The sequence below is a fragment of the Papio anubis genome, chromosome X (assembly GCF_008728515.1).
Source record: "Papio anubis isolate 15944 chromosome X, Panubis1.0, whole genome shotgun sequence".
Classification (NCBI taxonomy): Eukaryota; Metazoa; Chordata; class Mammalia; order Primates; family Cercopithecidae; genus Papio; species Papio anubis.
The window spans coordinates 130,593,937-130,618,557 of record NC_044996.1 but is presented as its reverse complement, the minus strand read 5'-3'; the positions used below and the strand labels follow the sequence as shown (position 1 = coordinate 130,618,557).

The 24,621-nt window shown below is 35.8% G+C and overlaps 1 pseudogene; it reads right to left on the bottom strand.

Moving 5' to 3' along the window:
• Window positions 1-5,677: 5,677 nt before the first annotated feature.
• LOC101000033 lies at window positions 5,678-6,848 on the bottom strand (annotated as a pseudogene).
• Window positions 6,849-24,621: the final 17,773 nt, after the last annotated feature.

The following is a 24,621-nucleotide window of genomic DNA, read 5'->3' as shown; positions in this document are numbered from 1 at the left end:
TTTTCATGTGTCTGTTGGGTGCATAAATGTCTTCTTTTGAAAAAATGTCTGTTCATATCCTTTGCCCACTTTTTGATGGGGTTGTTTGATTTTTTTCTTGTAAATTTGTTTAAGCTCTTTGTAGATTCTGGATATTAGCCCTTTGTCAGATGGGTAGATTGTAAAAATTTTCTCCCATTCTGTAGGTTGCCTGTTCACTCTGATGGTAGTTTCTTTTGCTTTGCAGGAGGCTCTTTGTTGTGGGAAGTCAGGGACCCTGAACCAAGGGACCAGCGGAAGCCATGGCAGAAGAACATAAATTGTGAAGATTTCATGGACATTTATTAGTTCCCCAAATTAATACTTTTATAATTTCTTACACCTGTCTTTACTGCAATCTCTGAACATAAATTGTGAAGATATCATGGACACTTATCACTTCCCCAATCAATACCCTTGTGATTTCCTATGCCTGTCTTTAATCTCTTAATTCTGTCATCTTCTTTGTAAGCTGAGGAGGATATATGTCACCTCAGGACCCTTTCTTTATCCTGAGTTCTAGTTTGATTGCACTGTGGTCTGAGAGACAGTTTATTGTGATTTCTATTCTTTTACATTTGCTGAGGAGTGCTTTACTTCCAACTTTGTGGTTAATTTTGGAATAAGTGTGATGTGGGGCTGAGAAGAATGTATATTCTGTTGATTTTGGGTGGAGAGTTCTGTAGATGTCTATTAGGTCCACTTGGTACAGAGCTGAGTTCAATTCCTGGATATCTTTGTTAACTTTCTGTCTCGTTGATCTGTCTAATGTTGACAGTTCGGTGTTGAAGTCTCCCATTATTATTATGTGGGAATCTAAGTCTCTTTGTAGGTCTCTAAGGACTTGCTTTATGAATCTGGGTGCTCCTGTATTGGGTACATATATATTTAGGATAGTTAGCTCTTCTTGTTGAATCGATCCCTTTACCGTTGTGTAATGGCCTTCTTTGTCTCTTTTGATCTTCGTTGGTTTAAAATCTGTTTTATCAGAGACTAGGATTGCGAACCTTGCTTTTTTTTGCTTTCCATTTGCTTCGTAGATCTTCCTCCATCCCTTCATTTTGAGCCTATGTGTGTCTCTGCATGTGAGATGGGTCTCCTGAATACAGCACACTGATGGGTCTTGACTCTTTATCCAATTTGCCAGTCTGTGTCTTTTAATTGGAGCATTTCGTGCATTTACATTTAAGGTTAATATTGTTATGTGTGAATTTGATCCTGTCATTATGATGTTAGCTGGTTATTTTGCCTGTTAGTTGATGCAGTTTCTTCCTAGCATCGATGGTCTTTACAATTTGGTATGAGTTTTGCAGTGGCTGTTACCAGTTGTTCCTTTCCATGTTTAGTGCTTCCTTCCGTATCTCTTGTAAGGCAGGCCTGGTGGTGACAAAATCTCTCAGGATTGACTTGTCTGTAAAGGATTTTATTTCTCCTTCACTGATGAAGCTTAGTTTGGCTGGATATGAAATTCTGGGTTGAAAATTCTTTTCTTTTAGAATGTTGATATTGGCCCCCAATCTCTTCTGGCTTGTAGAGTTTCTGCCAAGAGATCTGCTGTTAGTCTGATGGGCTTTCCTTTCTGGGTAACCCAACCTTTCTCTCTGGCTGCCCTTAACATTTTTTCCTTCATTTCAACTTTGGTGAATCTCACAATTATGTGTCTTGGAGTTGCTCTTCTCAAGGAGTATCTTTGTGGCATTCTCTATATTTCCTGAATTTGAATATTGGTCTGCCTTGCTAGGTTGGGGAACTTCTCCTGGGTAATATCCTGAAGAGTGTTTTCCAACTTGGTTCCATTCTCCCTGTCACTTTCAGGTACACCAATCAAACATAGATTTGGTCTTTTCACATAGTTCCATATTTCTTGGAGGCTTTGTTCGTTTTTTTTTACTCTTTTTTCTCTGAACTTCTCTTATCACTTCATTTCATTCATTTGATCTTCAATCACTGATACCCTTTCTTCCACTTGATTGAATCAGCTACTGAAGCTTGTGCATGTGTCATGTAGTTCTTGTGCCATTGTTTTCAGCTCCATGAGGTCATTTAAGGTCTTCTCTCTGCTGTTTATCTAGTTAGCCATTCATCTAATCTTTTTTCAAGGTTTTTAGCTTTGTGATGGGTTTGAATATTCTCCTTTAGCTCAGAGATATTTGTTATTACCAATCGTCTGAAGTCTTCTTCTCTCAAGTCATCAAAGTCATTCTCCGTCCAGCTTTGTTCTCTTGCTGGTGAGGAGCTGTGTTCCTTTGGAGGAGAAGAGGTGCTCTGATTTTTAGAATTTTCAACCTTTCTGCTCTGGTTTCTCCCCAACTTTGTGGTTTTATCTACCTTTGGTCTTTGATGATGGTGACGTACAGATGGGGTTTTGGTGTGGATGTCCTTTCTGTTTGTTAGTTTTCCTTCTAACAGTCAGGACCCTCAGCTGCAGGTCTGTTGGAGTTTGCTGGAGGTCCATTCCAGACCCTGTTTGCCTGGTTATCACCAACAGAGGCTGCAGAACCGCAAATATTGCAGAATGGCAAATGTTGCTGCCTGATCCTTCCTCTGGAAGCTTTGTCTCAAAGGGGCACCTGACCATATGAGGTGTCAGTCGGCCCCAACTGGGACGTACCCCTCCCAGTTAGGCTACTTGGGGTCAGGGACCCAGTTGAGGAGGCAGTCTGTCCGTTCTCAGATCTCAAACTCCGTGCTGGGAGAAGCACTACTCTCTTCAAAGCTGTCAGACAGGGATGTTTAAATCTGCAGAAGTTTCTGCTGCCTTTTGTTCAGCTATGCCCTGCCCCCAGAGGTGGAGTCTACAGAGGCAGGCAGGCCTCCTTGAGCTGAGGTGGGCTCCACCCAGTTCAAGCTTCCTGGTCACTTTGTTTACCTACTCTAGCTTCGGCAATGGCAGACGCCCCTCCCCCAGCCTTGCTGCTGCCTTGCAATTCAATCTCAGACTGCTGTGCTAGCAGTGAGCGAGGCTCCGTGGGCGTTGGACCCTCCGAACCAGGCACTGGATATAATCTCCTGGTGTGCCATTTGCTAAGACCACTGGAAAAGTGCAGTATTAGGGTGGGAGTGTCCCGATTTTCCAGGTACCATCTGTCATGGCTTCCCTTGGCTAGGAAAGGGAATTAATTCCCTGACTCCTTGTGCTTCCCAGGTGACGCGATGCCCTGCCCTGCTTTGTCTCACGCTTTGTGGGCTGCACTCACTGTCCAACAAGCCCCAGTGAGATGAACCCAGTACCTCAGTTGGAAATGCAGAAATCACCCATCTTCTGTGTCGCTCACGCTGGGAGCTGTAGACTGGAGCTGTTCCTATTTGGCCATCTTGGAACCTCTACTTGTATCTTACTGAAAGTTTTACCCTTTTTAAAAAAGATGTGGACACTTCCAGGCGGGCTTTTCTCTGCTCTTTAGTAAAGGAGACCTTGATATGTGCCTTTAATGGTCAGTGTTGTAGATGAGTTAATTTACCATGAAATATTTAATTTTGCTTTGTTATTTAAAAATTCTCCTGCTTAAATTAATAATATTCTATTATCTTGTCCACTTGGTATATAAATGCTATAGGAAGAATGTATTTGGGTCATTACATTTTATTTTCATGATAGAAAAAAACTTACCATATTTAAACTTAGAACAGTAATGTAAATTCAGCATAGATTTTTTCCTCACTCTTAGTCATTTTTTAATAGATTGCCTGTGTCCTATTAGAATTTGGCCCCATACAGTAGCAGTATATATTATATTCCAGCTCCAAGAGGAAATATAGATTATACTGCCTAGCATCCAGTTTCATATGGTTTATGAATGAATCCCGTCAAATTCTACACTTTTCAAATAGTCTCTATACATTTTCTGTCATGCTGACATTGTATGAGGACATATTTAAATGCATTATAAAATTTATTCTTTGAAAAGAATGAGAAATAAATATTATCATGCTTTAGAGCTAAAGTAGTGTTGGAAAAAGTTACTAAAGCCCTTCAGATGTTAGCCTTGCAGGTCTTCATATTGAGGATGATGAACCTTTGATTTTAAAGACAAATTGTGATAAAAGAATCCTATACTGCTATAAAACTGATGGCACCTATCAAAGCACTGAGCATTTACATTTTGTAAAATACCCATGAAGGCAACTTAGGACCTAACTACTAAAGAAGGAGGTTCTGAAGTTCCTAAACTTCCTCCAGGATAATTTCAAATGATGCCATTGAGATATCAATATTTGAAGCCTTTGGTGCCATTCTGTTCCAAGTGTGTTCTAAAGCAAGCAGAAACCCTCCAAAAGGATCAGAAGAAATACTCTTCTTTATTAGAATTATTTATCTTTAGAGATAGTTGCCAGAAATTGCTTTCTATAGCTAACTACTAATTTTTTTTCAGTCTTGCAAGTTTTTAGCCTGATGAGTTGCAAAATAATCAGAAATTTAAAACTTACTGATATTTGAGTTTTGTTTTCATTTATGTGACTATCCTTTTGCAATTTTTATATAGCCACAGAAGACAGGATTCCACATTAAACCAAAACCTCTAGAGGACTAATATTATTCTCAGATTAATGAATGCATCCTCTTTTGATAGAGCTCCCAAAGAGGAAAAATAGAAAGAATGTTTGCAAAGATAAAGGATCATTGAAAATATACTGAAATGGATTTTATAAGCCATATATAAAAGACCATTTAAAGATTTATCTCTTCTAGATTTTTTGTGAGAGTATAGGTATGCAATATTTTAGAGAAAATAAAATGTTCTGGTTAGTCAAAGTTCTGATTCCTAGAACTTTAACAAGACATAGAATATCTAAATTTAAGGAATCAGGATTCAGGAAGTTAATAATAATGCTGTTTTTCTTTCAAACCACAAATGGTCAATAAATAATGCTTTTTAAATGGAGTCTAATAAGAGATATTATTGAGTTTTTTATGTGCTAATCACTTTAGAGTATTTATGTAATAATCATTCTATCATTCTACTATGCTAATCATTATCTCTTTTGATTCAATATTTCACATATTGTAAACTTGGTTCTGTAGAAAAGTATAATTTGACTTTCCTTTGTAGTTGTGAAAAATAAGATGGATTAATTGACAGAAATTTACTAGTCATAAAATAGTTGCTAAGTAAACTTATTACATGAAATGAAAAAAGAAGGGAAAATGTTGACAATAGAGCTGTATAGAAATTAAAATAACAGATATGTTAAAATTGAATAGATTTTAGTGAATTAGTTTAATCTTTTTTCAATTTTCCAGGTAGCCAGTCACTACGAGCCACCAAGGAAATTGAGACCATAAAGTACGCACAGATAAAATGTACATTTAAGTGCTTCCAGTTTCTCAGGAGGGTGAACTAGATAATTAAGATCAACCTTCCTATTGAATATATAAAAACCTTTTTCAAATTAATAAGGAAAAGACAGACAATGCAAAGGAAAAATGGGAAAACCACCTGAACAGGCACATCCCAATAGGGGAAATAGTAGCATATGGAAAAATGCTCAACTTCACTGGTAATTAGGTAAATGCAAATTAAAACCACAATATATTGGCACTACATACTTATCAGAGTGGCAAAAATAAAACATCTGATAATATACATGTATGAGTATGGTGAAAATTTTAAAAATATATAGCATTGTCAAGTATTTCTTTCTGACTGAGTTAGTTTCTTTTTATTCTCTTGGTAATCTCTTCCAGAGTTAACTACTCTGTTGTAGGTGAGGAAATGTATAAGGCTCCACTTTAAATGTTGGCATTGATATTAGCATGGTCTTTTTCTTTACTGCAGTTCAAAATTAAAACTTTTAATTATTTTCTTTTAGATTCTAGTCCCAAAAGTAGTTTCCACTGTACAAGTTACTGATAACAGTCTTATACTTCCTAGTAGTGACCTACAACCAGGCTCTATCTTCTCCAGGAACATTACAGAATAGAGTTAGTTTAAATATGTATTAACCTAGGAGGCATTCTCTCAAATGAGTTTAAATGCATTTTATTTTTAGACAGTCAATATGTTTTTTTTTTTTTTCTTAAAAACAGTGACTCTACTCCAAATAAATCACAGTCACAATAAATGAGATGCTCAAGATGATATCAGTCCTAGTGCTGTGTGGATGACATGCAGCAGCCAGTTATGATGACAGGTAATCGATCCACAGTAACTGCCAAATTTGTAACACTTTTCCATTCTAAACCATTCTTAAAGAAAACCATATATGGATCATACTATTCTCATGATAGTCCACTAGAGCCACCATACCGTTAGGATTCATGTTTTCACCAATGAAGAATTGGTAGTTTTTGAAATTAGCAAAGATCTGCTTGATTTGTTCCGTAGGCCCTGTCATAAAAGCTTTTACTCTTTCTGGTTTCTGTTCTTCAAGTCTGCCTTTAATTGATTTCATGTAATATTTGATGTACCTCTTGTAGGCTTCTTTTGTGAAGCTGGTTTCCTACAAGTGATGGTTCATGACAGGTTCATGACAATATCAACACCAGTGATGACTGTGCTTTTGGTACCTTCACTCTTGAGGCCTTCAGTGGAGGCATTTCCACCAGTGAGTGAGTCATCAATGTTACCCTCTGTCTTATCAACTATTTTTCCCTCTACCTCCAAGCACAGCTGGTCCGTGATCTTTCATATTTTGTAAATGTCAGAGACCATCTCATTGTGGCTGGTGAGGTCCCAGTAGATAATTATAATGGTGGCTGAAGGGAGACTGTGCCAGCTTAGCAGGAGCCTGGAGCTCAGATCAAGTACACTGCAGCCAGAGTGGCACTCGGGAGAGGGAATGAGGAAGTGGGCAGAAAAGTGGCATTGCCAATTATTAACAAGGATGTGGAGCAATGAGAACTCTCATGCACTGTTGATGGGAATATGCATTGTAAAATCACTTTTGAAGAATATCTGATAGTACGTTTGAAAATGTATATAGTCTATGACCTAGCAATTCCATTTATAGGTGTTTGTATCTCACATAAATGCATGTTTACATGCACCAGAAAACATGTGTTAGAATGTTCATAATAACATAGTTAATAGAAGCCCAACAGAGACAACTCAGTAGTAGAAATGATAAACAGAGGTAGGTTTATATCATGGTATACTATACAGCAAGCAATGAATAAACTACATGGATGGATATCTCTGAAACACAAAAGACTGAGCTAAAGAAGCTAGGCTAATACTGTATGATCCCATTGACACATATTTTTAAAATAGGCCACATTAAACAATTATTAGCAGCATGAAAGTCATGCAGCATGAAAGTGGTCGTCGGTAGGGGGTAGGCTGGTATTATGATCAGAAGGAGACAGGTGGAGGGCTTCTATGGGGAAGATGCCATTCTATTGTTTTTGCATGGAGGAAGACACATTGGTGTTTTTTAATAAATTTGTTAAACTACATGTTTATGTTTTATGTTATGTTTTATGACCATTTTGTATGTTCTATCACAAGATGATACATTATAGAAACTTACCTCACTGATATTTCAGAAAGATTAGTTTATTCATGCCATAATTATTTAATGGGTGCTGTCTTAGTTCATTTCGTGTTGCTATAAAGGAATACCTGAGACTAGGTAATTTATAAAGAAAAGAGGTTCACTTAGCTCACGGTTCTGCTGGTTGGAAAGTTCAAGATTGGGCATCTGCATCTGGCAAGGGCCTCAAGATGTTTCCACTCATGGTAGAAGGTGAAGGAGAGCTGTTATGTGCAGAGAACACACGGCAAGAAAGGAAGCAAGAGAGAGAGGAGGAAGGTGCCAGGCTCTTTTTAACAATCAGCTGTTGTGGAAGGGAATAGAGTGACAACTCACTCTACCCTGAGGGAGGACATTAATCTGTTTATGAGGAATCTGCTCCGATGATCCAAAACCTCCCATTAGGCCCCAACTTCAATATTAGGGATCAAATTTCAACCTGAGATTTGAAGGGTCCAAACATCAAAAGCATAGCAGATGCCTAGTGTACCTGGGCTTCTGTTAGAGATAGCTTATTTCAAACCAGCTGAACCAAAAGAGAACAAAGGTAGACTAAGGGAGTTTTACTTCTTTTGTTTAGTTAGAGTTATCAACAAGGAGTATGATTGGAAAAATGCTCTAGTTAAAGATGAAAGGAACAGAAAAGTAGGTGACTGAATAGGGCCAAAATACAACAAATGGTCCCAGAAGCCTTTAACATCTGGGAGGGACTTTATTCACTAATGAATTTTCTTCTCAGTTTTGAGCTCTATCCTCAAGCTTGTTTGAAAATTACTTGACTTTTCTCTCCAGTTCTTTGTACTTTTTTCCACATCATCTGTAAGATATTTCTATTAATTTCCTTAAACTACCGACCAAGCATTTGCTATTTGGAGAAAAATAAAAGAAATCAAATTCAATCACTTTGAAAGCCCCTGACTAAGTGTTGGAGCCTACGGGGTAAACACAAAAATCAAACTTGAGAACTTTTGACCTTCCTCTCACTGATGTGTGTTGAAAGCAATTATGTGAATTTGTATTTCTAGCCTGGAAAAAGGAAGAAAAACAGTAACAACAAAAACACTTGTCTAAAACTAAATTTTCTGCAAACAGCTTGCTGTGCCATTTTTGACAGCTTCCTCTACTACTATAATTGTTAACTTTGGATATGACAAGAGATTTTTTAGCAAAGGTTGCAGCTCTTGAGTTAAGAAGTTTAGAAGTTGACTCTTTAACAAGGCAGTAGGTCTTTAGTCAAAATGTACTTCTACATCAAACAGGATAGTGGCTAGAAGAATACAGTATTATAATGAATCACGATTTGCTAAAATTTTATTGTGAGTGGCAAACAAGACTAAGTTAGAATGCAAATACCTGAATTAAAGCAAGCAAATGTGTGTTTTACCACTGCAGCTAGGTAAGAGTGGGCAACCAAGAAACTTGGAATAGATTTAATTGTCATAAAGACTATGAATAAAGTATGACGGCTGAGATGAAAGTACTCTTATCTCTGTTAAAATACCTTGCCATATGCAGTTTAAGTACCTTTTAAAAGCATGCTCTAGGAAGCTTAGATAGTGACTTCATATCTTTTCAGAAAGGCACATCTACTATTTGCACTAAGTATGTGAATCAGCTATGGTTGCTAAGAGACCAGAACTTTAAATTAGTTCTACTTTCAAAGGGCAGGGTTAGGAGAAAGAAATCGCTTTCTCCTAATTGGGAAAAGGAGGTGTGCAATTTAATGCTAAATAGTAAAGGGTGTCACTATTCCATCTTATGGTTTGTTTGTATGTTGTTGGAAATCATTTAGAAATACATGCCCACAAATTCCTAGTGAAACATTTTGCACCAAAACAATGTTAATTAGGAAAAACTGATGTCTGTTCTTTGATTAAAATATATGCAGAGAGTTAAGGGTAATTTTTTTCTAGAAAGATGGAGAAACTTCCAAGATGTCAATCTCATAGTTGTTCTGTTTCAATCCAGTGACCCACACTTCCCCATCTATTTAAGCCTTCTATGATACTTGTCACTTTTAAAAACATACCACTGCCTGAAACTTTTCTACCTCTAAAATTTTGGATTCTGAAGTTCCTCTTTCAGTTCACAACCTCCTATGAAATTATTCTTTCATTCTCTTACTTTATGACAAGACATGATGGAGAGTGGCAAAGTCATCAAATTTTGACTCTTAGGTTGTCTGCCTTTAGCACTTGAGAAGGTCATAGAGGAAATCTACTAAGTGATAATGGAAACACTACATGCCAAAATCTATGCAATACAGTGAAAGCAGTACTAAAAGGGAAGTTTATAGCTATTAATTCCTATATTAAAAAGTTAAAAAAAAACTTCAAATAAACAACATAATAATGCATCTTTAAGAACTAGAAAAGCGAGAGCAAATGAAATCCAAAGTTAGTAGAAGAAAATAAATAATGAAGATCAGAGCATAAATAAATAAAATTGAAACAAAACACTACAAAGGATCAATTAAAAGTTTTTTTTTTTTGAAAAGATAAACAAATTTGACAAACCTTTAGCCAAAGAAAAAAGAGAAAAGACCCAGATAAATAAAATCAGAGATGAAAGAGGAGACATTACAACCAATACAGCAGACATTCAAGTGATCATTAGAGGCCACTACGAAGAAGTATATGCCAATAAATTGGAAAATGTAGGCTAAATGGATAAATTCCCAGACACATACAACCTACTGAGATTGAACTATGAAGAAATACAAAACCTGAACAGACCAATAACAAATAATGCAACTGAAGCCATACTAGAGTATCCCAGCAAAGAAATGCCCAGGACCCTGTGGCTTCACTGCTGAATTTTACCAAACATTAAAAGAACTAACACCAATCCAACTCACACTATTCAAAAAAATAGAAGAGGAGAGAATACTTCCAAAAGTGTTCTATGAAGCCAGTATTACCCTGATACCAAAACCAAAGACATATTCAAAAAAGAAAACTACAAACCAATATCCCTGATGAACATGGATGCAAAAATCCTCAACAAAATACTAGCAAACCAAATTCAACAACATGTTGAAAAGATCATTCATCATGACTAAGTAGGATTTATCCCAGGGATGCAAGGATGGTTCCACGTTTGCAAATCAGTCAACGTGATACATCATATCAAAAGAATAAAAGACAAAAAATATATGATCATTTCAATTGATGCTGAAAGAGCATTTGATAAAATTCAACATCCTTTCATGATAAAATCTCTTAAAAATCTGGGCATAGAAGGAACATACATCAACATAATAAAAGCCATATATGACAGACCCACAGCTAGTATCATACTGAATAGGGAAAAACTGAAAGCCTTTCCTCTAAGACATGGAACATGACAAGGATGCCCATTTTCACCAGTTATTCAACATGATACTGGAAGCCCTAGCTAGAACCATCAGACAAAAGATAAAGAAAGAAAGGGCATCCACATTGGAAAGGAAAAAGTCAAATTATCCTTGTTTTCTGATGATATCTTGTATTTGGAAAAACCTGAAGGCTACACCAAAAAGCTATTAGAACTGATAAACAAATTCAGTAAAGTTGCAGGATACAAAAATCACTATACAAAAATCAGTAGCATTTCTATGTTAACAGCGAACAATCTGAAAAAGAAATAAAAAACTAATCCCATTTAAAATAGCTACAAATAAAATTAAATATCCATGAATTAAATTAACCAAAGAAGTTTAAGATCTCTATAATGAAAACTATAAATGATTGATGAAAGAAATTGAAGAAAACACAAGAAATGGAAATACATTCCATGTTTATGGATTGGAAGCACCAACATTGTTAACATGTCCATACTACCCAAAGCAATCTATAGATTCAATGCAATCCCTATCAAAATACCAATGACATTCTTTGAAGAAATAGAAAAAAAATCCTAAAATTATACAGAACCATAAAAGACCCAGAAGAGCCAAAGCTATCTTGAGCAAAAAGAACAAAGCTTGAGAAATCACATTAGCTGACTTCAAGTTATACTGCAGAGCTATAGTAATCAAAACAGCATGATACTGGCATAAAAATAGACACACAGACCAATGAAAGAGAATAGAGAACCTAGAAACAAATCTATATGTCTACAGTGAATTCATTTTGACAAAGGTGCCACGAACATACATTGGGGAAAGGACAGTCTCTTCAATAAATGGTGCTGGGAAAACTGGATATCCATATGCAGAAGAAAGAAACTATACCCCTATCTCTTACCACATACCAAAATCAAATCAAAATGGATTAAAGATTTAAATCTAAGACCTCAAGCTATGCAACTACTAAATAAAACATTGGGGAAACTCTCCAGGATATTGGTCTGGGCAGAGATTTCTTGAGTAATATCCCACAAGCACAGGTAACTAAAGCAAAAATGGACAAATGGGATCACATCAAGTTAAAAAAACTTCTGCACAGCAAAGGAAACAGTCAACAAAGTGAAGAGAAAACTCACAGAATGGGATAAAATATTTGCAAACTGACAAGAGATTAATAGTCAGAATATATAAAGGGCTCAAACAACTCTACAGGAAAAAAAATCTGATAATCTGATTTCAACATGGGCCAAATATCTGAATAGACATTTCTCAAAAGAAGACATACAAGTGGCAAACAGGTGTATGAAAAGGTGGTCAACATCAATGATCATCAGAGAAATGCAAATCAAAACTACAATGAGATACCATCTCATCCCAGTTAAAATGGCTTTTATCTAAAAGACAAGCAATAACAAATGCTGGCGAGGATGTGAAGTAAAGGGAACCCTCATATACCGTTGGTGGGAATTTAAATTAATACAACCACAGTGGAGAACAGTTTGGAAGTTCCTAAAAAAACTAAAAATAGAGCTAGATCATAAAAATACGATCTAGCAATCCTACTACTGGGTATATATACAAAAGAAAGGAAATCAGTATATCAAAGAGATGTCTGCACTCACATGTTTATTGCAGCACTATTTACAGTAGTCAAGATTTGGAAGCAACCTAAGTGTTCATCAACAGACAAATGGATAAAGAAAATGTACCTATACACAATGGAGTGCTATTTACCTATAAAAAAAAGAGTGAGGGCCAGGCGCAGTGGCTCACACCTGTAATCCTAGCACTTTGGGAGGCCGAGGTGGGTGGATCATGAGGTCAAGAGATTGAGACCATCCTGGCCAACATGCTGAAACCCCGTCCCTACTAAAATGCAAAAAATTAGCTGGGCGTGGTGGCGCACGCCTGTAGCTACTTGGTAGGTTGAGGCAGGGGAATTGCTTGAACCCGGGAGGTGGAGGTTGCAGTGATCTGAGATTGTGCCACTGCACTCCAGCCTGGTGACAGAGCAAGATTCCGTCTCTAAATAAATAAATAAATAAATAAATAAATAAGTAAGTGATATCCTGTCATTGACAACAACATGGATGGAACTGGAAATCATTATGTTAAGTGAAATAAGCCAGGCACAGAAAGACAAACTTTGCATGTTCTCACTTATTGATGGGAGCTGAAAATCTAAAAGCATTGAACTCACGGAGATAGAGCATAAGATGATGGTTACCAGAGGCTAGGAAGGGTACTGGGTGGGTGGGTGGGGAAGGTGGGGATGGTTAATGTGTACAAAAAATAGTTAGAAAGAATAAATAAGATCTAGTATTTGGTAGCACAACAGAGTGACTGTAGCCAATAATAATTTAATCATACATTTAAACATAACTAAAAGAGTATATTGGATTGTTTGTAACACAAGAGATAAATGCTTGAGGTGATAGATACCCCTTTTACCCTGATATAATTATTACACACTGTATGCCTTTATCAAAATATCTCATGTACCCCATAAGTATCTACACCTATGTACCCAGAAAAATAAAAAAACAAAAAGAGTGTCCAGGAGGGCATAGTGTACATAAATCAAAGAAAGAGAGAGGACAATAGTGTCCAAGATAGGTGGGGAAATGTCAGGAGTCTGAGAAGTTCATTGGACTTAGCAACATGAAGGTCACCAATGACCTTGGTAAAAGCAATTTTGAACATGTGGAATATGTTGAACCACAAAGCAAAGTGTGAGATAAAAGTGAAGAGGTGGAAATGTTAAGTATTGAGCATTGTTTTGAAAAATTTGGATAAGAAGAGAGAGAAGAAAAACACGGCAACAGTTTGATGCAAAAATTGGATAGAGTGAGAAATTTTTAATTGGGCAGGTCATAAGTAAGCTTGAATGCTAAATGAAGAGAAATCTGGAATCCAGATCATGGGGGAGACTTGAAGCTTAGAGAGGAAGGGACATTTTACCATTCTAAATTTGGTTTATAAATTTTGTGATGGGCAGTCAATTAATTTCCTGTCCAATAATTTCTTTATCTCTCTCTCTCTTTTCTTTTTTTTTTTTTTTTTTTTTTTTTTTTTTTGGAGACAGAGTCTTGCTCTGTTGCCCAGGCTGAAGTACAGTGGTGGCATGTCAGCTCACTGCAACCTCTGCCTCCTGGGTTCAAGCAATTCTACCACCTCAGCCTCCCAAGTAGCTGGGATTACAGGCATGTGCCACCACACCTGGCTAATTTTTGTATTTGTAGTAGAGACGGGGTTTTGCCATGTTGGCCAGGCTGGTCTCCAACCCCTGACCTCAAGAGATCCAACCACCTTGGTCTCCCAAAGTGCTGGGACTACAAGCATGAGCCACCATGCCCAGCCTCATTCAATATTTTCTATTTCCTCTTTGAAATTAAAGGAAAAATTATCTGCTGGGTGTGTGGTGGAGACAGAGAGCTCACCTGACTGAATGTTATGCTTTAGGTGTAGTTTGAGCAGGGCTCTGGCTTCATTTTTTGGTCATTCTCTCAGGCCTTCCCTTCAAGAGTCAGCATTCTTCCCAGACAGGCTTTCTCCATGGTGGTAAAATGGTAATAGAAGTTCCAGGCTTTAAATCACAAACAAACTCCCATTCACAATTGCCACAAAAAAATAAAATACCTAGGAATACAGCTAATAAGGAAGATGAAAGATCCCTACAAGGAGAACTATAAACCACTGCTCAAAGAAATTAGAGATGAGATAAACAAATAGAAAAACATTTCATGCTTATGGATAGGAAGAATCAATATCGTTAAAATGCCATACTGCACAAAGCAATTTGCTTTTCCTCTTAAACTACCACTGATGTTCTTCAGAGAACTAGTAAAAACTATTTTAAAATTCATATGGAACCAGAAAAGAGACCAAATAGCCAAGGCAATCCTAAGCAAAAAGAAAAAAGCCGGAGGCATCATGCTACATGACTTCAAATTATTCTACAGGGTTACAGTAGCCAAAACAGCACGGTACTGGTACAAGAACAAGACACACAGGCCTAAGGAACAGAATAGAAAACCCAGAAATAAGACTGCTCACTTACAACTATCTGATCTTCAACAAACTTGACAAAAACAAACAATGGGGAAAGAATTCTCCATTCAATAAATGGTGCTGGAATAACTGGCTAGCCATATGCAGAAAATTGAAACTGGACCCCTTCCTTACACCATATACAAACATTAACTCAAGATGGATTAACGACTTAAATGTAAAACCCCAAACTGTAAAAACCCTGGAAGACAGCCTAGGCAATACCATTCAGGACATAGGCATGGGCAAAGATTTCATGGTGAAGATGCCAAAAGCAATTGCAACAAAATCAAAAATTGATAAATTGGATCTAATTAAACAAAAGAGCGTCTGCACAGAAAAAGAAACTATCATCAGAGTGAACAAACAACCTACAGAATGGGAGAAAATTTTTGCAAACTATATATCTGACAAAGGTCTAATATACAGCATCTATAAGGAACTTAAATTTACAAGAAAAAAAGCCCTATTAAAAAAGTGGGCAAAGGGCGTGACCAGACACTTCTCAAAAGACATACATGCGGTTAACAATCATATGAAAAAAAGTCCAACTTCACTGATCATTAGAGAAATGCAAATAAACTGCACAGTGAGATACCATCTCACTCCAGTCAGAATGGCTATTACTAAAAAGTCAAAAAATAGCGGATGCTGGCTATTACTAAAAAGTAAAAAAATAACAGATGCGGGTTGTGAAGAAAGAACACTTATGCACTGTTGGTGGGCATGTAAATTAGTTCAACCATTGTGGAAGACAAAGTGGTGATTCCTCAGAGACGTAAAGGCAGAAATACCATTCCACTCAGCAATCCCATTACTAGGTATATATCCAAAGGAATATAAATGTTCTAATATAAAGACACATGCGCACATATGTTCATTGCAGCACTATTCACAATAGCAAAGACACGGAATCAACCTAAATGCCCATCAATTATAGAACGGGCAAAGGAAATGTGGTACATATACACCATAGAATACTATGAAGCCATAAAAAAGAATGAGATCATGTCCTTTGTAGGGACATGGATGGAGTTGGAGGCCATTATCCTTAGCAAACTAACACAGGAACAGAAAACCAAATACTGTATGTTCACACTTAAAAGTAAAGTAAAAGTAAATGAGCTAAATGATGAGAACATATGGACACACAGAGGAGAACAACACACGCTATCAGTAGGTGGAGAGTGGGAAGAGGGAGAGGCTCACGAAAAATAACGAATACTAGGCTTAGTATCTGCGTGATGAAATAATCTGTACAACAGACCTCCATGACACATTTACCTATACAACAAACCTGCACATCCTACACATGTACCCCTGAACTTAAAAGTTAAGAAAGGAAAGCTCCAGGCTTCACATTTGTATACCATGGGGTCTATATGAGAAAGAGTTTGTGTTTCAGAGTTTCCAGAAAAACACTGAGATTTATTCAGGTTTAGCAGGCATAGGTCATGCACTTACCCATAAACAGATAACATGGCCAGAAAGATGAAATGTTCTGACTGGTTTGTTCTAATTCATATGGTTGACGCATGGGTCTTGGGGAAAAGTAAATGCTACTAAAACCCATAGATTTCCAATGGAAATATGAGATTGTTTGAAAGGTGGAAAGAGAAATAGATTGTGAGAAGGAAAAAAGAAAGTGTCCACTACAAAGAATAAAGAAGGGATCCTGGAATCCTCTTTCTCTATAAAGAGAGAGAGGAAAAATAAAACAACAATGGGATAACTGTAAAGGAATGAAAATTAGGCCAGTATAAGATTTAAAAAAATTAATTTCTGTAATAGATGTATGGTTCTTAAGGATACCTAACTCTTCTTGAGTAAGCTTTGTAAGCTTGTGTTTTTCAAGAGATTTGATCCTCTCATTTGTGTAATAGAATTTATTGGCATAAAGTTGTTTATAATATTCCCTTATTATCATTTTAATCTCCATAGGCTACATAGTAATGTCATCTTTCATTCCTGATATTAATAATTTATGTCTTCTCTCTTTTTTTCCTGATTAGTATGGTTAGAGGTTTATAATGTTATCAAGGAACTAGCCTTTGGCATTTGTTTTCTGTTGTATATTTCCTTGTTTTCTGCTTATCTTTATTATTTCCCTTTTCCCATTTGTTTTGGGATTATTTGCTCTTCTTTTATTAGCTAGTTCTCAAGGAACTAGCTTTTGGAATTTCTGTTTTCTGTTGTATATTTCATTGTTTTCCACTTATCTTTATTATTTCCTTTCTTCTGCTTATATTGGGATTATTTGCTCGTCTTTTATTAGTTTAAGGTAGAAGCTGAGATTTTTCTTCTTTTCCAATATAAGTGCTTAGTGCTAAAAATTTCCCTTTAAGTATTGTCTTGACACATCCCACAAATGTTGGTGTTTTGTGCTTTCATTTTCATTTTGTTCCAAATACCTTCTTAAGGATTTCTTCTTTGACCTATGGGTTGTTTAGAAGTGTGTTATTTAGTGTTACGAGTTGAATTGTATTCCTCCTCCCAAAAGATGTTGAAATTCTAGCCTCCAGCATTAATGTGACCTTATTTGGAAATAGAGCTTTTGCAGATAATCACATTAAATGAGGTCATTAAGGTGGTTCCTACTTCAATATGACTGGTGTCCTTATGTATTCTTATAAAAAAGGCAAATTTGGACACAGACACACACCTACATAGAGAATTCCATATGAATATTGGAGTTATGTTTCCATAGGCGAAGGAATGCAAACCACTAGAAACTAGGAGAGAGGCATAGGATGGATTCTGCCTCACAGCTCTCAAAAGGAACCAAGTCTATTAACACCTTGATTTTGGACTTCCAACCTCCAGAACTGTGTGACAATAAACTTCTGTTGTCTAAGCTACCCATTTTCGGGTACTTTGTTACAGCAGCTCTAGCAAATTAATAAATTTAGTTTCCAAATATTTGGAGAATTTTCCAGATATATTTCTTTACTTATTTCTCATTTAATTCCATTGTGGTCAGATGACATGCTTCGTACAATTTAAATCCTTTTAAATTTATTGATGCTTGTTTTATGGACTAGAATATAATCTATCTTGGTAAATGTTTCATGTGGATTTTTTTTGCTGTTGTTTGATGGTTTGTTCTTTAAATATCAATTAGGTCAAATTGGTTGATCATGTCGCTTATTTCTTCTCTATCCTTGTGAATTTTCTGTCTTGTTCTATCAATTACTGAGAGAGAAATATTGAAATCTATGACTGTAACTGTGGGTATTTATTTTTTCTTTGAGTTCTATCACTTTTTGCTTCATATATCTTGAAGCTCTGTTTTAGGTCTATAGTCATCTAGAACCATGATGTTCTCTTGATTCATTTATCCCTTTATCATGTGAAACTGGCCTGTTTATACCTGGTAATATGCTTTTCTCTGAAATCGACTTTGTCTAATATTAATATAGGCACTTCAGATTTATTCTGATTATTGTTATTATGATATATCTTTTTCATCCTTCTACAGGTAATTTTTTTTTTTTGAGGGACTGATTCAGAAAGAAATTTCTACAGATACTTTTGACTTTTGTATGTTTTTATATTCAAAGTGAGTTTCTGGATGACATGGTAGCTCTGTTTTCAAGGAATTCTCTTATTGTTTTCCAGAATAGTGGTACCCATTTACATTCTCACCAAAAGTGTGCAAGAGTTCCCTTTTCTCCACATTTTCACCAACACTTGTTATCTATTGTCTTTTTTTTTTTATAATAGTTATCCTAATAGGTGTGAGATCGAAAAAAGTTAAACTTGCAGAAGAAAAGAGTAGAACAGTGGTTGCCAGGGGCTGGGGAGTAGGGAAAATGGGAAGATTTTGGTCAAAGGGTACAAATTTTCAGGTATAAGAGGAATAAGTTCTGGGAATCTAATGTACAGCATGGCAATTATAGTTAATAATACTGTATTGTATATCTGAAATTTGCTAAGAGAATAGATCTTAAGTGTCCTCACCTCCCCTCCCCATCTACACACTGGTAACTATTTGAAGTAATGGATGTGTTAATTAGATTGTGGTAATTATTTCACAATGTATACATATGTCAAATAATCACATTGTATACCCAAACATATACATTCTTTATCAGTTATACTTCAATAAAGCTGGGAAATTTTTTAAAACATTAAGCAAGTTTCTTGTAGACAGTATATAGTTAGGTCTTGATTTTTTATTCAATCTGACAATTTCTGTTTTTTTATTGGAGTGTTTACACCATTTACATATGATTATTTGTATGTTTAAGATTAAATGTATTTGTTTTATATTTGTTTCATTTGTTTTCTGTTGCTGTTTTTCCCTTTTCAGGAGCAAAATATTGTTATCTTACAAAAATGTTGAAAATCAAACTAAAGAGTATCTTAGTTCTGATGGAGCAAAAATAGAAATATAAATACATTATTTGAAGTTACAAAAGTAACCAAGAGAAAAACTTAGAATAATAACTATCAAACATTGGATATAGTATATGGGAGATAGGTGGAGGATAGTACAGAATGAACTAATTCTCATATTTCATAGAAGATGTTTATAAAAAATTATCTTAATAAGTCAAGAATACTATTTAGAATTATAAAGATCATCATTAGAAGAACTGAAAATAGAAACAATTAAAGAATCCCATTACAGAGTAGCACTGGATGGTTATATGGGATCATTCTTTATAGTTATAAGTTCTCCTGTATTCTTTGCCCTTTTAATATGTAAATGGTTTAGCGCAATACCTTTTAAATGAAAAACAGACATTGTAGAGAGTAGGAGGGTTAATGGACTAAGAAATATTAGTGAAAATTTCAGCTAATATTAAGGGCCTTTCTTAAAATTTTTATTTTCTACAAAAATAGGAAGGAATCTCACCTTGGGAAGCAGAGATAGAAGGTATAATCTGAGTGTTCTCTTGGATGAATTTTCCTCAAATAAATTGACAAAAGAAGTACCATCCAACAGAAGGATTCTCAGAATCATCCATGGATCCCAGAATAATTTCAACCAATATTTTAGCTGGAGTAAACAGGTGCTCTGCTAAAACCAGGTGATATTAAACCATAGCAACGATAAGAATGAATTTAGATCCCATTGCCAGATTCCTGGAACCCCTGTCCCAGCTAAATGCATAGGTTTGCACTGAATGATTCATTAACCATGCAGTAATGCAATTCATCTTTTTGAATTCACTTACTTCTTTATGCTGGAAGGGAGTACCTTATTTGTTTTTCTATTCTTAATTAAAACTGTGTGTCCTCTTTATGTACAATGTGATTTGTATTACTTCTTAAGATTTAAATGCTATGCTTAATTAAATTTTTTCTCTTACTTTTACAGCCCTACTCTTCCAATTATTCCCATTATCCCACCACCAGGCAGTATACTTTTTTTATGAGAAGCTTTGCTGTTTTAGATTATAAAACATCACTATCTACCTGGTCAGGGTGTAGTCCTGATACAGGTTAAAGACATATACAGAAATAACTAGATCAGTGTCCATGCAAATCTAAATCTCCAAAGCAAACAGAAATGTCATTATGTTACCAGTCTCTGCACTGTTTATCTCAATAGATTTCAACTGTACTCTTCCCTCGTCTCTTTCACTTTAGGAGTATCTGAGTAGTACATAAGGTAACCATAGTTACTGGAATGAAACTCCTTTCATGTGTGAAGGCAGAAGCTGTATATGTTTGAAGTGTTATTCATACCTCTATATTTTAAGATTGTTTAACAAATTGGACTTGTCTCTACCGTTCTGCTTCACATGAATTTCGTCATTATTTGAAAGGCATGTACTTCTTCGTCTGAAATACCTGCTGGTTCAATATTTGTAACATGTCCTTAATACCATATACAGAGGAAATTCTCCTCCTGTCTTATTGCCTGATGTTTTCCCCTCCATGGAACTCATTTCCAAGTAAATAGCCTAAGAAGTGGTTTTATGGGCATTAAACAAGTAATTCTTTGGCACATTAATTTTGAAAGCATGGGTTGACAACAAGTATGGAGAAAGAACAAATCTCAAGGTTGACATTTCTATTCTAGGGAAAAGAAGGCATTTATCTGTAGATTCTCTAAAGCAGGAAAATACATTCATTTAATAATAATATAGATAAAACATAAAGATTATTGAATGTCAGTATACTATGCAAAGGACATAAATGTTCTCATTTTTAAACAACAGCTTTGTAAAGATTTTATCATTACAATTAAACATCTCACCTAATAAATCCCACGGGCTAGAGTTTGAGTCTAAAAATCATCCCACTCCCCAACATTGCATCACTTACTGCCCTGATTTTTAAAAATAGTTACTAAATACCAATCTAAAAACTGATTTTTTTAATTAAAGATTTTTAAATAGAGATTGGGTCTTTCTATGTTGCCCAGGCTGATCTCAAACTCCTGGCTTCAGCCCCCCAAAGTGCTGAGATTACAGGCGTGAGCTACCATGACCAGCCTACTAAATCCAGTTTTTATATGAGGTACCTTATAGAGCACTAGAATTAAAAAAAAAAACTTAGTTTTGAGAGATTTGATCTATTATCTCACTATGTTCTAGTAGACCTTTGCCTTACAATGATTTGATTTTATTTTCCTGTTTCTGAAATTTGGGTAGAAATTGTAAAAAATGGCCACTATTGATCTTGATCTTGTTTATCTCCTCTTCTCAAACTACTCAATTGGTTTGTTGTCATTTTGATGGAGGTGGTATATCTAAGAAGAATCAATTGATATGTAGTACTTGGTAGAGCAGTGATTATTGACAAGTTGGCAGGATTTTGCCTTACTACAATCCTCTCTTTCTCCAGTATGTTGAGGCAGGAACTGACCTCTCCTGCTAGATAACCTAAGGTGGTGGGAAAGCTGGCTGTCCACCACAACATCACTTTTCCAGGTTAGTAACAATGAGTTTGGGGAAAATTTTCCACACACTTGGTGCTTGAAAGTTTGGAGGAAGGGTGTTGTAGACAAAATGTCTAATTATTTTACCATCTCCATCTGCATGGAGTTTTTGAAATATTTCTCTGTGGCTCCAGGAACTTTCCCATCCTCATATTTGAGTTCTGGGATATTGCTGGTGATGCTGTCAGTGCTGTGTATTTGTTTTTGATCTTCTGTTGAGGGGAGTAAAGCCAGCTTGCTTCTACATCATCATTTTGGTGACAACATTATACAATTCTCTGTTTTTAGGAATTCAAGGAAACATGAAATAATAGTGTCCCAGTTCTTCCTACAACTAGCTGAGTGAACTTCAGTGTAATCTCAATATCCTCACTTACAAAAGATATTTAACAATACCAAACTTACTGGGTTTTGTGAGACTCTGGGGAGAACACATGGGTAAGAGAACTTTGGAAATTAAAATGCCCTTTATAAATGTCTGTTGTTATAATTGCTGCTAAATTTGGAAATGCATTTCCTCAATTTTATTGTTTTATTTGATCATTTCTTTGTATCACTATGGATGCATGCCTATTTGTTTCATACTTTGGGTTATAATTCAATACTACTTTATTTATTTTGTTGCTCAAGTTGTTTCTGCTTTGGCCATTAGGAACATGTTCAGATTGGCTTCTGAAATTCTAAGAATTTCACTGTGCTTTGGAAAAAGAAAAAAAAAATATGTGGATGGTGGTACCTGGAAATAGAGGGAAAGCACTGGGCTGGGAACCAGGAGCCCTCAGTTCTAGTCTCAGTTCTGAACCAACCAACTTCATGACTTTGAGCCAATCACTTAACCTTTCTGGACCCAAATACCTAATGCGCTATAGCTTAGTAGTTATGTGCAAGACATAAAGCCAACCACCTTTGCTCATAGGCAAGTTTTTCTGCATATTAGCTATGCTAACTTGGGCAAATCAATTAACCTCTCTGTGCCTCAGTATCCTCCTTTAGAAAATGGGATAAAATAGTAACTACCTCATAGAGTTGTAAGGATTATTTGAGTCATATGATACTATACCTAATCTATTATGGACTGTGCCCAGCAGATTGTAAGTATTGAATAATATGGTAAAACGAGGACAATAAAATCTGTGCTACTTTACATCTGGGGGCACGGTGACATATGGGAAAGAGTTTGAAGAAGAATGGAATACTCCATGAAAGTATCGTTCCTGTTATAATGATGAGTAATAAACAATAACACAGTATTCTATACCTACATTTCATTTTTCTTCAGATTGCACCCCCTTCACTTTTTTTTTAACTATTAACTAAACTGCAGACTTTATTTAGATTTCGCCAGTTTTTCCACTAAAGCTCTTTTTGTATTCCAGAATCCCATTCATTATATCATATTGCATTTAGTTTTCATGTTTCATAGGATTTCTGGTCTGTGACATTTTCTCAGACTTTCCCTGATCTTGTTCGTTTTGAGGACAACTGGTCAGGTATTATGTAAAATCGTCCTCAATTTGGGTTTGTCTGATGTTTTCTCATGATTTGTAGTGGAGATATAGATTTTAGAGAAAGAAAACCACAGGGGAAGTAGCTTTCATACCACATCACATCACATCAGGGGATACATGATATCTACATGACTTATCATTGGTAATGTTAACCTTAATAATGTGGATAGGGTGCTGTCTGCCAGGTTTTCTCTACTATGAAGTTACTACTTTGATTCCCTAAAACTACTTCACACTAGGGAGAGAGGGGAATTAAACTCTACCTCTTGGAAGGAGATATCTAAATATTACATCAATATGGATGCATGACTATTTATTTTATACTTTGGGTTATAATCCAATACTACTTTATTTTCTTACTCAAACTTTTCCAGTTTTGGTCACTGGGAGCATGTTCAGGTTGGCTCCTGTGTTTCTTTGCCATATCCTCATCCTTTTGTTTTCTGAGTACTTCCTTGCTTTCTGGCACTATACAATGCTCCAGGCTCATCTTGTCTCACCCTGTCTTCCCTGCTGTAGCCCTAGAAAAAGTAATTTCTCCATGAAGCCCTTGTGTCTTTAATGTAAAATGGTAAATTTCTGACTGTTAACATGGTGGGAACAATATGGGAGCTGAGGTCTGGGTTTGATTCCTGATCCCCTGCACATAGCAACTGTGTAGCTGGAGACAAGTTCCCTCATTTTATAATAACATGGGGATAAGGAAATAGGACACCTCATAGCACTTAGCACAGTGCCTGGCACACAAGGAGCACGAAATAAATTTCAGCATCGTAACGAATAATTAGCTTAGAACGCTGTCAAAAAGGCTTTAGAAATTTATTTCTTTGACACTACTTGCCACATTTGTAATTCTCTTCTTTTTAGCCTCAGAAATCTCTGCCAGAATGAATTCTAAGCCTCCTCGGGACATTTGCTTTTGCAGTTAATCCCTCTTTGTTTTCCCTTCATAATGTTTTTTCTTTTCTCCTATCAAAGTTAACATATATTTTCTGTGCCATTCACTGACTCTTTCCTCTGACTCTTGTCTAATTGTCTCATTTTCCTCTTTGCTAAGCTTTTAGAAAGAGGTGCGTAAATCAGCTGTCTCAGTTATTACTTTTTAACATTTTACTACAACTAATACATTAATTATTATAAGACATGTAATATAAGTATTCATTATTCATTATAAATAAATACTATTTAAATTTTTCTAATAGTTACCAAAAATCTTATTTTGATCTTTTCTATTCTGGTAAAAATATGCTCTTGAAGGTAATCAATGGCATCTTTAACCACCAAATGCAATAGCTACTTTTGTGTTCTCTATGGACATTTGTTAATACTCATTTTGGTACTCTTAAATT